The sequence below is a fragment of the Sciurus vulgaris genome, assembly GCF_902686455.1.
Source record: "Sciurus vulgaris genome assembly, chromosome: 5".
Taxonomy (NCBI): domain Eukaryota; kingdom Metazoa; phylum Chordata; class Mammalia; order Rodentia; family Sciuridae; genus Sciurus; species Sciurus vulgaris.
This window is the reverse complement of record NC_136465.1, coordinates 40,615,887-40,630,795: the sequence shown is the minus strand read 5'-3', so window position 1 is coordinate 40,630,795 and position 14,909 is coordinate 40,615,887.

The following is a 14,909-nucleotide window of genomic DNA, read 5'->3' as shown; positions in this document are numbered from 1 at the left end:
AGTTGCATGTAATTTATATTTTAATAATTTAATTAGAAATTATGAAAAAGAATATTTGTAGTAAATTCTTTTTTTTTTTTTTTTGCGGTGCTGGGGATCGAACCCAGGGCCTTGTGCTCGCAAGGCAAGCACTCTACCGACTGAGCTATCTCCCCAGCCCAGTAAATTCTTTTAACTTTGCAAAATCTAGAGAAATACATACAAGTTTGTTCTAATCAGATAATCAAACTTAATTGACAAATATTTGATTATGTTTTCTGCTATGATGTATAGTCAAAGAAAAAGAATGGTTTAGAAAAAGAAAAAAAAAAAACCACTTCAATTAAAAAAAATGATATCAATTGGTAATTCTAATTAGCCTTACCAAAAATATTTTGAAAATCCTCTTAAATTTGTGTTTGTAGGAAAGCATTATTTGTTTGATTCTACCTTGATCCTATTATGAAAAAGTTTAATTTGTAGTATACCAGATTTAATTGATAAGTTTACCTTGAATAAATGATGAAGTTTCAATAGGACTGTTTTACTGAACAAAAATATTCAGTATATTTAACTGAGAATATTATACTTCTAAGAAGGTCTTAAACAAGCTTGAATTTAGTTTCTTTGTGATTGTTGAAAAATGTAATTTGAGAAGTCATAAGTAAATATTTTGTTATCATAGGGAGAAATAATATCTAAGTGCCAATGTCCATTGATAGGGATCTGTTGAGCAATTATGGTATGTCCACAAAAAGATGCAGGAAGCAACTGCATAAAGATGAGGATATTCCCAAGGGTCTAATAGTGAAGAACTTCAGAACATTTATTAGGTGAAAGTGCAAAATGTAGAACAGAGAATATGTAAAATATTGAATTTGCATAAATAAAAAGAATCAGAAGGATAATTATTATGATTTTGAAATAAATTAATGAATTACTATATAGCTTTATTAGCTAATTTTTTAACATAAGAAATTATTGGCTAAGGCCTATCTTCAAGGCAAACTTAAAAAACAGGACTCATTTCAGCAATAATTATTCAATTCGGTTTATCTACAGATAATCATTTGAATAAAATGAAAGTAATTGGCAGACAAAGTGGCCAATGTCCGTAATCCCATTGACTCTGGAGGCTAAGGCAGGGGGATTGCAAGTTTGAAGCCAGTCTCAGCAATTCAGCAAAACCCTGTCTCAAAGTAAAGATTAAAAAGGGTGGAGATGTAGCTGTAACTCAATGATTGAGTACTCAAAAAAAAAAAAAAAAAAAAAAAAAGAGAGAAAAGGAAATAATCAGAGTATTAAGAGTATTACAGGAATGAGCCTGATGGCATGGTATACATCTGTAATCCAGCAACTTGGGAGGCTGAGGCAGGAAGATCCCAAGTTCATAAGCCAGCTGCAACAACTCAGCTCAACCCTGGTTCAAAATAAAAAATAAAAAGGGCTGGGATGGACCACTGCGTTCAATCCCTGGTACCAATTTAAAAAAAGAGAGAGAGAGAGAGAGAGAGATAAAGGGAAACCAAAAATAACAAAAATTAAGTATGCTCATAACATTTTCTTAAAGGAATTCTTTAGAAACTCCTGTTCTTTACAACACTGACTTCACTATCATCAATGCCACCTCTGCCCACTCACAGGTTTGTGTATTATCATTTATCACAGAGGAATATGGCTTTCTGTACTTATTAGCCTCCTTAAAGTGTTTGTTTTTACCCTTTCTCTTATCTGCTTATTTTCCAATAGGGCTTGGAAAGGAAAGTACTTCAGATTCACCTACGAGAGTAATTTTTAAGTCAAAGTAATTTTTCTTTATTGGAAAGATTAAGGAGGAAGCTGGGTCAAGTGAATCCCACAATCTTTGAACTACTTTGTCACATCTTCTTAGAGAGAATTTCCCTTTTCTTTAGCGTATCCTCCTGAGAGCTCAGATTATTCGACATGGTATTCATTTTAAAATTTTTAAAAAGTCATTTTGCCTCTTTATCAATATATCCCACACACTTTCATTCAGCAGGAGAAATATAGTAAGGTCGTTACAGCATGTATTTTGAGACTGTTTTAACAATTTCTGTAGTTGTAGATTTCCTGTGGAGTTTTCGTTTTAAATTATTTTTACAAAGGAATTTAATTACTCAGTGTCTCACTTAGTATTTATTAAATATTTTGACTGAGGCTTTGCTTCTAGATATTAACACTTTTTTCTAAAATACTTAAATGAAGATTACGATTTCTAAACAGTCACAGTAAATAAATTGAATTTTTCTTTGGTAATCTGCCCTTGGTACAGTTAAAAATGATGATTTGTACTGAAATTTTCAGCAAACATAAAGAATGAAAACTATACTAACAGTTCAACATTCAGATTTAAAAATCAAATTTTAGTGCCTGGTGTGGTGGGCATAAGCCTGTCATCCCAGCTACTTGGGATGCTGAGGCAGGAAGATCACAAACGGGAGGTTAGTCTCAGTAATTCAGCAAGACCCTTTCACAAAATTAAAAATAAAAGGAACTGGGGATGTCTCTCCGTGATACAGTGCTCCTGGAGTTTCAATCCCTAATACCAAATTAAGAAAAGAAATACAATTCAAATTTTAAAAATTGTGGTTTTTAATAATCACTGTCTTTGGGGATTGAACCCAGTGGTGTTCTACCACTGACCCACATCTGTGACCCTTTCTAATTTCCATTTTGAGACAGGGTCTCAATAAATTGTCCAGTCTGGCCTCCAACTTGCGATCCTCCTGCCTCAGCCTCAGGGGTGGCTGAGAGTACAGGCATCTATCACCACTCTTAGTCATGTTAATTTTTGAATCTCTGAACTATTCTAAGAGCCTTGAAACAGACTATTTCACCTCCAGTCTCTCCCCAGTCCAATGCATTCTTACCAAATCCATCCTTTTAAAATTCTAGTTTTGGTGCTGAGGGTGTAAGCCAGTGATAGAGCTCTCACACCCTCAGCACCAAAACTAGAATTTTGTTTTAGTGACAGAGCATGCAGGAGGCCCTGGGTTCAATCCTCAACACTGCAATAAATAAGTAAATAAATAAATAAGTCATTGTTTGACTTTAAATCTTTCATTCAACCTTCAGGGGCCTGAGGTGTGACTCAGTGAAGTGCCTAGCATATGCGGGGCCCTGTGTTGTAGCCCTAGCACCACAAAATAAATAAATAAATAAACAAACTCTCAAAGTAATTTTAGTGGCAGTTAGCTTAAAAGATTTAAAACATCAATTTTTTTTAAAATTTATTTTTATTGTAAACAAACGGGATACATGTTGTTTCAGTTTGTACATGAAGTAAAGGCATACCATTTGTGTAATCATACATTTAAATAGCATTTAAATAGGATAATGGTGTTTGATTCATTCTGTTATTTTTTCCTCCCCCCCTACACCTCCCACCCCGCTTTTCCCTCTATACAGTCCCTCCTTCCTCCATTCTTGCCCCCCTCCTGCCCCCCTTTATGTGTCATTATCCATTTATCAGCGAGCTCATTCGTCCTTTGGTTTTTTGAGATTGGCTTATCTCACTTAGCATGATATTCTCTAATTTCATCCATTTGCCTGCAAATGCCATGATTTTATTCTTCTTTATGGCTGAGAAATATTCCATTGTATATATATACCACGGTTTCTTTATCCATTCATCAACTGAAGGGCATCTATGTTAGATCCACAATCTGGCTATTGTGAATTGAGCAGCTATGAACATTGATGTGGCTGTATCTCTGTATTATGCTGATTTTAAGTCCTTTGGGTATAGGCCAAGGAGTGGGATAGCAGGGTCAAATGGTGGTTCCATTCCAAGCTTTCTGAGGAATCTCCACACTGCTTTCCAGAGTGGCTACACTCTCCACATCCTTGCCAACACCTATTGTTGTTTGTATTCTTGATAATCACCATTCTAATTGGGGTGAGATGGAATCTTAGGGTAGTTTTGATGTGCATTTCTCTTATCACTAGAGATGTTGAATATTTTTTCATATATCTGTTGATTGCTTGTAGATCTTCTGTGAAGCATTTGTTCATATCCTTAGCCCATTTGTTGATTGGATTATTTATATTCTTGGTGTAGAGTTTTTTGAATTCTTTATAGATTCTGGAAATTAGTGCTTTATCTGAAGTATGAGTGGCAAAGATTTTCTCCCACTCTGTAGGTTCTCTCTTCACATTGTTGATAGTTTCCTTTGCTGAGAGAAAGGTTTTTAGTTTGAACTATCCCAGTTATTGATTCTTGCTTTTATTTCTTGTGCTATGGGAGTCCTATAAAGGAAGTCTGATCCTAAGCTGACATGTTAAAGATTTGGACCTATTTTTATTTCTATAAGATGAAGGGTCTCTGGTCTGATTCCGAGGTCCTTGATCCATTTTGAGTTGATAAAACATCAATATGTTGACAAGCAGTAGTTGGTTAAATAAATTGCACAGTTAATGGCTTTTATGGAACTGAAATCTAGCATCTTTTCCTTTCCCACCCTACCATCTGAGTTTAGTTTGCTGGTAGATTTAACTATTTGCTCAGTTTTCCTATAATGGTTTTAAAACAGGTCTTCGATTTCTTTGATCCCGCTACCTTCAAAAAGGGAGTCCAATTCTCCTTTGCTGGATGTAGCTGGACTGAGTGATTCCAATGAGCAGAAAGTAGTGGAAGTGAGGGTAGGTCATAGAAAAGATAGCTTCTCTTGATTCTCTCTCTCTCTTCGATGGCTCTGGGGGAGGTCAGCCACCTTGTCGTGAGCACAATCTATCAGTCTTACAAGAGAGGTCCCTATATAACCAGGAAACTGCTCAATACCAGTGTAGGAACCATGTGAGTGAGCCAACTTGGAGGCAGATCCTCAGTCTAACATTTTGACAATTTCATCATCCCAGTCCTCTGGTCTTTCACTGAGACCCCAGATGTGCTAAAAAGACAAGCCACCTCCACTGTGCTGTCTCAGTTCCTGACCAACAGAAACTGTGGGATAATAAATGATGACTGTTACTATGTTTTAAGCCAATAATTTTAGTGTAATTCATTATGCAGCACTAGAAAACTAATACTACTTATAACACAAGTCAGTGTTCTAGGTAGTAAGGACTCCAAAGTAATTTAGGCAGTTTTTGCCTTCAAGGGTGTTTGCTCCTTTGTATGATCTACTTTTCAATGTTTTCTGCTTAAGGACTCTGGCTTTGGGCTTTGTGATAGCAGTCCTACTTAGGTAATTTAAAGTTCCTGGTTTTATTATTATATTTTATGTATATTTTATCTTATATATTTTCTAGCTTTGTTTAATATCTTAACCATATATGTTTGTATATTTGTTTACATATTTTGGAGTGAAAACTTATTTTAGCAAAAAAGGAAAACAGCATATTTCAAATATTTCAAATTTTTATGCAATAGTCTATTACATTTCAAAATAATATTATTAAAACATAAGTTATTAGTCATAAAACTGCACATGCTCCTATTTTTAAAATGTGTCAAAAGATTAGTCTTAAAATCAATGGCACACACCTATAATTCCAGGGCCTCAGGAGGCTGAAACAGGAGTTCTGCAAGTTCAAACTAGCCTTGGCAATTTAGTGAGACCCTGTCTCACACTCTAAAATAAAAAGGACTAGGAATGTGGTTCAGGGGTTAAGCACCCCTAAGTTCAATCCCTAGTACCAAAATAAATAATTAAATAAAATACAGTCATGATTCTAATGCAAACACAAAATTAGCATGGGAGATTTTATTTAACAGCTTACGAAAGGAGCATAAATTATGTTATGAGCAATTCAAAGGAGTATTCAAAGCACCACATCTACACAAAATAAGGAATGTTGTAATGAATTTACAAATAGATGTAAAAATGGGCAGAATTGGTTGATATCTATACACTAATAATCAATTGCATTCTGAGGGATAAAATTTGCATTTCTATGGACAGAATAATTTACATTACCGTCAGTCTTTTCTATTTTGTGACATTGCTATATTTAAAGAAATGAAGCCATTGCCTTATAGAATAAGTATAAAACTATATTTGGCTATTTCCTCATGATTACATTTATGGTAAACATGTTAATAAGAATATTTTCTAATCAGATGCAGTGGTGTACACCTGTAATCCCAGTGACTCAGAAAACTGAGGCAGGAGAATTACAAATTCCAGCCTAGCCTTAGCAATTTAGCAAGAACCTATTCAAAATAAGTAAATAAATAACTGACCTGGGGTGTAGATCAATGGCAGAACCCACCTCTGAGTTCCATTTACAGTAACACACACATACAGAATATTTTCTAGATGGTGTTAAAACTAATGTGATTTTATTAGGCAGGTAGATGGTTATCAAAATTCATGTTATAAACAATACGCCAGTGACTTTTCACACTTGCGTGATCATCTTTTTTAAAACAGTAGTTCTGAACTTGAAGGTCTCTAATTATCAAGCAGGGAACTTTTTGAAATTGCAAGTTACCATTAGTTGCTGAAAACCCTAGATATTCTAATGTAATATATTCCGGTAAAGCCTAGGACTCCACATTTTTTATTACTACTCAAGATTTTTTCTTAGTACTAGACATAGAAGCACACAGGGGAAAACACCAGAGAAAACTCCTGAAACTAGACTTGAAAAGTCTACAGGTTCTTTTGTTTTAGCATATTTTTCCAACCTCCTGTTCACAAGTCTCCCACTTCACAAAACCACGATTTACATAGGGTTTTGCCAATCTTTACGTTTATTTTTAATTGACTACCTATTTTACTTTGGGATTAATAATAAAATATTGATTTTTAAATGAAAAACTAAGGAATGCACATTGAAGACTTATAATAATTTCTACTTTTATTTTAACTTTGTAAGAAAAAAAAGAGGATAAATTGGAATGGACCCACTGGAAGATTAAAATCTAATTCTACTTTTTCATATCCTACCTCTCAAATATTTTTCAAACAGTGGAATGAATTATTTACAGAGCACTTAGCACTTAATCTTTCTAAAAACCCTAAAAGGTGCATACTTTTATCATCCTTAATTTCTAGATAATAAAACCATGGTATAAAATAACTAAATAATTCTCAAAGACTTGAAAGTAGTAGGAAGTAGAATCAATATTTAAATTTATTGGGGGACAAGAAGGCAGAGAGCCTTGGCTATTTAAAAAAGGTTTTTAATGTGTCCGTGCTTGTCTTATATAAATAAGGTGGTGTCACTCTTCTGCACAGTAGCTGGTTGTTTATTAACATGACTTTTCCTTATCCTTTTATGATGGTAGGGGGTGTTATAAGCACCTCAGAGGAACAGAAATGGCTTTGATCAGAGATTTCCAGAGGAGGAGTACATTCTCCCTATTCTATAAGACACCCAGTGTGGTTCCTATACTTTGAGGACCATGGGGAGCCAAGAATAGTTTGGACATCAAACTATTTTTAAATGAAAAACTAAGGAATGCACATTGAAGACTTATAATACATTTCTACTTTTATTTTAACTTTGTAAGAAAAAAAAGAGGATAAATTGGAATGGACCCACTGAAAGATTAAAATCTAATTCTACTTAGGGAGTAGAGAGCTGATGTCTGGGTGGGAAAATATTCTCTTAGAGAAGCAGCAACTTAAGTGGTAGAAGCCAGAAAAAACAGAGAAGAAGCCTGTCAATGTCAGGAGCGGATGCATTTGTAGGCTACTCTTAAACACAAAGGTAATATTCCACAGGGATTTTTTGTATAGTTATAAAAAATAAGCATATACACTTTTTCTCATTAAGTAGTTCTCAATCATGTCATGATGGTGTATTAAAAACACAGTTCAATTTACTATATGATACAGCAATTTTCAATAAGTATTTCATAGCATGTCTAATTGTTTGTTTGTTTGTTGCTATTCAATTATGTCAGAAAATTTTTTAGACCATCTGATTATTTGACTGGTAACTTTCAAGAACACTTGGAAATGAATCTGGCTTAAGTCCCGATGGGCAGATTGAAGAAACCGGGCAAAATGTGCTGATATAGTGTAACTATAAATGCTAATGATACCCAGTGGAGTGCAGAACAGCCCCCCAAATAGGACCCTTGCAATCTGAGTAAAGTACCTTAATGGGAAGGTCTCTCTAACCTTACCCCACACCCTTCTTCCCCGAAGCGGGTCATGTGAGAGGTGCCTTCCCCATGCCTGGAGGAAGGTAATGTCCTTATCTCTGAAGCCACTGGGACAGAGAGAAGAATCTGAACCAACAGCCTCGGTAAGTCTCCCTGAGTTTATTGCCATTCGGGGTCATACTCCTTTGTCCAACAATACTTCTCCCTGACTACCCACTTCTTCAACAAACCTAGCATTAAAAAATTCACAGGTTTCCCAGTTGGAGTCTTTATATCTGAAGTCTTCTGTATCACATATAACTTACATTAAATAAATGTGTATAATTCCCTCATGTTAACCTGTCTTTTGTTACACAGGTCTTAGCCATGAGCCTAAAATGGGAGAAAAATATTCCTTTTCTACTATACACCTCATTTACCCGTGGGCTGGTAGGTTCTAGGGACAGTGCCACTGTCTACCTTCCACCATAAAATGAGTCCTGGAGATGAGTGATGCTGTCCAACAGTATATCCATCACAAAGATCAGGACAGTGGCGAAAATTCTAAAGACTGTGTAGGACTAGGTAGTAAAGTCACTTTCAAGCAGATGATATCATGATGATCCATTCTCAAATTCAGTATGGCAGTACCAGGATTTTTCTTGATCAACTGGGGGATTGGCATTTTATTATTACCATTGAAGTGACCAACATTGAAATCATATTTTGTATAAATGAGAGTGGTTACCCTTGCAATACTTTTTTTTTCTCTTGAATTTCTAGAGTGGGAAATTAAATGAATGTGAATAATCTTCTGGTCCATGTGATATGACTTAAACTAAGGGAATCCCTTTCAGACCTCAGTTTCATACTCCCTCAACCCAGCCCAACTTCTCTAATATCTTCTTGATATTTTTTCTTGGGTTTAAAATTAGAGACTTCAAAGTATTGATATACCAGGTCAGGTAAGAACTACAGCATTTCCACAAGATGAATTGAAGGTGAATGCTTTATGTACTAAACTAAAATCTAAGTGAAAAGCAAAATACTACTAGGAGAGGGTAAGCCTTGGCAAGGTATGACATTAGGTAATCAGAGAGCAGCAGAATTATTTTGGGGACTGTGGGGGTGACAGGATTTGGAGGACTGCTGATAAGTGAGAGATATTGAAGATCATCATCCCATTTGGCATCCAGAGTCACGGTATGGAACACAGCACTGGCATGAATTCCAGTCTTGGCTTTGAAAAGCATTTGTGTGTGCGTGCGTGTGTGTGTGTGTGTGTGTGTGTGTGTGTGTGTGTTACTGGAGATTGAACCCAAGGGGCTCAGACAGGCTAGGCAGGCATCCTACCACTGAGCCAGGTCCCCAGAACAACTTTCAATTTTCTACTTTTTCAAATAACTTAAGTTCATCCTTGGGGCTTGTTGGCAATGAAAAAGAAAATACTAAAGGCTCATTTTGAAACTTCATTAAGGTTTTAACTGTAGGAAGTTCTAGGTGACAGGTGCAGGACGTGCAACCCAACACATGACTGCTTGGCGTACTATGTATTTTAAGCTGAAAGAAACGAAGCAAGCAGAGGCAGCAGGAAGATCATTCTCTGACCTTCTGCTTTTGACCCCTGAAATAGGCCATAAAAAAATTCCCTGGGTTGGGAGTAGAGCTCAGTAGGAGTGCTTTCCTAGCATGCTTGAGGCCCTGGGTTTGATTCCTAGCTCCACACAAAAAATGATAATAAGGATGATAATGATAATTACCTGACCTACCTCTTGTGATAATAGGTCACGAGACCCTCATTCCAGAGGGATTCTGGCCTAAACCCAGAGGACAAGAGGAATCTGAACAAGGAGGCTTACTTACTAAGTTTCCTTCAGTTTTTTTTTTATTAGTTCACACCCTTTTGTCCGCCAATCATTCTCTGCATGGCTGTCCATAAAAAAATAGTTTTCCTGGGTCTTTGAGTCTTCAGAAGCAAAGACTCCTGTGTTATGTAAACAGTTACATTAAATAAATGTATTTTGTTTTCTTTCATTAATCTATGTTCTTTTTTTGAACTAGGGATTGAACTCAGGGATGCTCTACAACTATGCTGCATTTCCAGTCATTTATTTTGAGACAGGCTGTCAGATTTGGAATCCTCCTGCCTCATCCTACCAAGTAGCTGGGATTACAGGTGTGTGGCACACCAGATTTGTTAATCTGTCTTGGTCATAGGGCTGTCAGTCATGAACATTGCAATGGATGGGCAGGAGATGCTGCTTTTTCTCCTCTACATAGGCTAAGGTGTGTACATTTGCATCCTTTGCTCTTCTTCAAAATCAAAATCAGGCCAGGTAAGGTGGTACACACCTGTAATCCCAGCAACCTGGGAGGTTAAGGCAAGAGGATCTGAGTTCAAAGCCAACCTCAGCAATTTAGTGAGGCCCTAAGCAACTCAGTGTTACCCTGTTTCTAAATAAAAATATTTTTAAAAGGGATGGGGATGTGGCTCAGTGGTTAAATGCCCCTGGGTTCAATCCCAGTACCAAAATAAATAAATGAATACAAAAATTTCAATATTATCATATTTATAGCAATGTGTAACAAATGATGCATTTCTTTGCATATATACATAAGTCTTCATAAATACAGGAAGACAAATCTAGAATTTCCAAACTACATTGTTAGGAAGTGAATAGAAGTATTCAAGAAGTATTTTTTGTTTTCTTAACACAATATTTCTATTAAAAGTGCTTTATCTCTGAACAATAGACATTCTTATTGTATAAACATGTATTTATCTTTCCTTACATCACAAAATAGTACTTGGATTTGCCCTTGACTTTATTTAGGAGAAAAGCGTTGTTAAAGCAAAATAAAACCTCATACTTACAGTGAGCATTGTAACTTGCATTATAAATATGAAACAATGTGAATGACATTTTGTTTCTGTTTTATGATAAAATAAAAATTGACCTCCTTCATTCAATGTTGGTGTGCACAAATGAGTTTGACCTAAAGTACATGTCACTTGAACAAACAAATGCACAATGAAAATCTAAACAACCGTCCCGGTTCTCCTAACTTTTAAAAGTTTAAGAAAGAAAGAAAGAGAAAGAGAGAGAGAGAGAGAGAGAGAGAGAGAGAGAGAGAGAGAGAGAAGAGAAGAGAAGGAAGGGAGGGAGGGAGGAAGGGAAGGGGGAAGGAGGGAGGGCAGGAGGAAAGAAAGAAAGAAAGAAAAGGCACAGTAAAGAAAAGAGATTGTTTATAGAAGTCAATTTATATAACAAAATGATTATTTTACTTTTCAAAAATATTACCTACTTTAACGTAAGACTAACCAAAGAATTTCTTTATAGCACAAACTATTTAAAATTAAATCATTGGAATATTAAGCATCTTAAGATAAATATATCAAAAATCAAACTATTATTATACATAAATAAGTGAAATAAAGATGGCTATAGAAATTAGCAGGAAGTGCCTAATATTAGATGGATCTAAATTTTAGAACACATCTGGTTTAGTCCATAAATGAGATACAAAAGATAAGTGGGAAAATATCTTTGAGACCCAAAATACTAATTTACCATTAATGGATATCAAATCAAAAGTTCAACAGAATCCCTGCATTCAAAAATACATTGACCTCACAATAATCTCCTTATGCATTTAAAAGAAAACTGAAATGAGACTCCTATACACAAATATAAAGATCATACATTGACCAAAGTAGAATTAAATACCTGAATTTTTATCCAGTCTTAAATTTGGACATAGATTTTATATTGTGAAATGTATTTCATTATTAAAAATGAGGGACTTGTTACCTCATTTGTATCATGATTTTGTAATCACACACAAAAGAAACTTTCATATGAAAAGTATCTTCTGTTCTTCAACATTATTATTATTAAACTGATTCTGTCATTACTAAATTTTCAACTAAAACAGGAAACATCAGAACAACTGGCATACATATAAAAGAAATATATAGAGAAAAGCATATTTGAAATCATGTCAGGAGGTTTTCGTTGTAGTTCTATGCAGGTGTTATTAAAAATTAATTGGGAGGCCATTAGACTGAGCTTGCTCCCACAAATGGGGTACCTGTGCAAACAAACTAAAGCCCAACTCGGCAAACAGTAAAACAAAACTTCACCAGAAACAGTCAATTCACATCTGACTAACTAGGAATTTTCTATTTCAACCAATAAAATATTTTTATTCAGCAAAAATGCAAATGCAAAGTCTAAATGCTCCAAAATCCAAAAATTTTGATTGCTGACATAACAAATGGAAAATTCCACACCCAACCTCATGTGACTGAGGCTGATGCACCAAAAATATTGTCTAAAATTACCTTCAGTCTATGTGTATAAAGTGCGAGACAAGATACAACACAAATAAAATGTTTGTTAACAGCTGGGTCCCATCTCCAAGGTATCTGGGTAAGTATATGCAGATATTCCAAAATTCGAAAAGTCTAAAATCAGAAATACTTCTAGTCCCAAGCAACTCCATTGAGAGATACTCACCCCCTAAATGTTTTCACATCACTGTCCTCTCCCTTGATGAAGTCCAGTTACTTGATCACTTGTACTTCGTCCTTTAAAATGGAGAGTAATTAAAAGGAAGAAGAAGGAGGAGGAGGTGGAAGAGGAGGAGGAGATGACAACATATATAGCACTGTTTCACATGCTGTTGGTGATCACTCTCAAATAACCTTCAATGTAAATACCATTCTTATCTTCACTGTTCATAGAAAACTGAATGGTTGAGAAACTTGTCCATGATCACCAGTCATAAGTAACAGTGCCAGGATTTAAAACCATAGTTTGGGACCAAAGACTTCACAGCTTCACTGCTTCTCAAATGCAGCAGTAATTGTCTCCATTTTGAAAAGGCTAATGTTAAATTTTCGAAAATGTCATATTGTTTACAACCTTTTAATGCTGAAGTAGTTATTTTAAGCACCTAAATATAATTTAATAGGAATACCACCCTAGGATCTCTAAAGTTTTATATACGTTACCTCCTAATCTATTTCTTTATCTGCTGGAAAATGAGAGGCATATTATTTCTTCAATCTGTTCCCTGAACCTAGGTGTGGGCATACAATCATGGTGATATTAAAAACTAAAGGTTAAGCTATTTGATTCCATAATTATGTTTGGAAAGATATTGTTTATTTTATAAAGAAACCTTCACCTCTGTGTGAAATTTTAATTCTCAAATTTTTACATGCTGTTTTATTTTATCCAAACCCCCCCAAAATTATAATAAGCCAGGTGTTATAGTTCATATTTTACAGATGAGCAATTAAATTGCAAAAGTTATGTCTATTTCCCAAGGTCACAGAGCTAGTCAGAAGGACAGGCCAGTTAAGAACCCAATTCTGTGAGTTTCCCTTATTTTACTTTGAAAGAAACTACTGTCCTTCTTGTACGCATCTGCTGTTCCTTTCTTTTCTCAGGAACATTCTTAGGAGCATCTTTGACAATGATCTGGATTTGGCTACTTCTAGAAGTTGTAATAAGCAAGTGTCTCCTTAACAGTTTTCAAAATTATTTGTACATATTTGGGACTTATTTTGGTCGAGTGGAGCAAGGAAACACAAAGCTGTGTCCTACATTCGAATTTCCTCAATGGCAATGAACAAATTATGTGGTTGCCAAGTGGGTTCGACTAGTTTGAATGTTAAGCAGGCAGACAAGGGCAGAGCAGAGTTCCCCCCACTCTGACAGGAAGCTAATGACAAAAACCTATCATCAAGGGAAAAATAGCTCCTGAGTCAGTAAAGAGGTTTCAATTCAGAGTAATCATCATTAGCAAGTGATTAAAGAGAGCTTTTAAAGGTAGGTGGTGGACTATTTGTATCTAAATCACTTAGGGGCATGTGTTAAATTCCTGGGCTTCACCTTCAACCTATTGAATCAGAAGCACTGGGCTGGGATGAGGAATTTATAGCATCATCCAACTTCAAGAAGAACCAATAAACTAAAATTAGGTAAGAAAACAGAATTTTTTTTGACTGCTTCTAAATGCCTGAAGTGTTCAATTTTTCAATTACTATGGGTAGAGAAGGAGCAGAACTCTTGTCCTTAAGTAGGCATTGCACAGAATAACCTCTTTTCAAAGAAGATGGTAAGGGAAAAGAACCTTTAGTGAGTGACAAAATCTGACAAGTAGTGCTTCAGTCATGGAGGCCAGTGATGGAGGCCAACATCAAATGTGGGTCATTATGCCCTAGTCATACAAACTACTCTTCACCCCAAAACATAATTCCCTAGTCTAACCATGAAAAAAGTAGCAGATGAATTCCATTGGGGAGTGTTTTACAAAATACATGACCAATATTCTGAAAAATAAAGCCATCAAAACCGAGGGAAAGCAGGGCCTGGTGACACATGCCTGTAATCTTGGCAACTCAGGAGGCTGAGGCAGGAGGATTGCAAGTTCAAAACCAGCCTCAGCAATTTAGTGAGACCCTGTCTCAAAATAAAAAAATAGAAAGGGCTGGGGATGTGGCTCAGTGGTAAGGTGCTCCTGGGTTCAATCACCAATACTTAATAATCATAATAATAATAAACAAGGGAAGTCTGAGAAACTTCTCACAACCAAGCATAACCTCAGGCAACAGGAGGACCACATGTAATGTAGTATCCTGGGTGGATTTCTAGAATGGAAAAAAAAGCACATTAGGTAAAAACAAAGGAAATCTGAATAATTTCATTTATTACTATTGGTTCATTTCTTGTAACAAATGTACTACTACAAATGTAAGATGCTTATAATAAGGGAAATTGGAAAAAGGTAAATAAGAACTCTGCCCTATTTCTCAATTTTTCTGTAAGTCTAAAACTATTTCAAAAGTATCTGTTTTTTA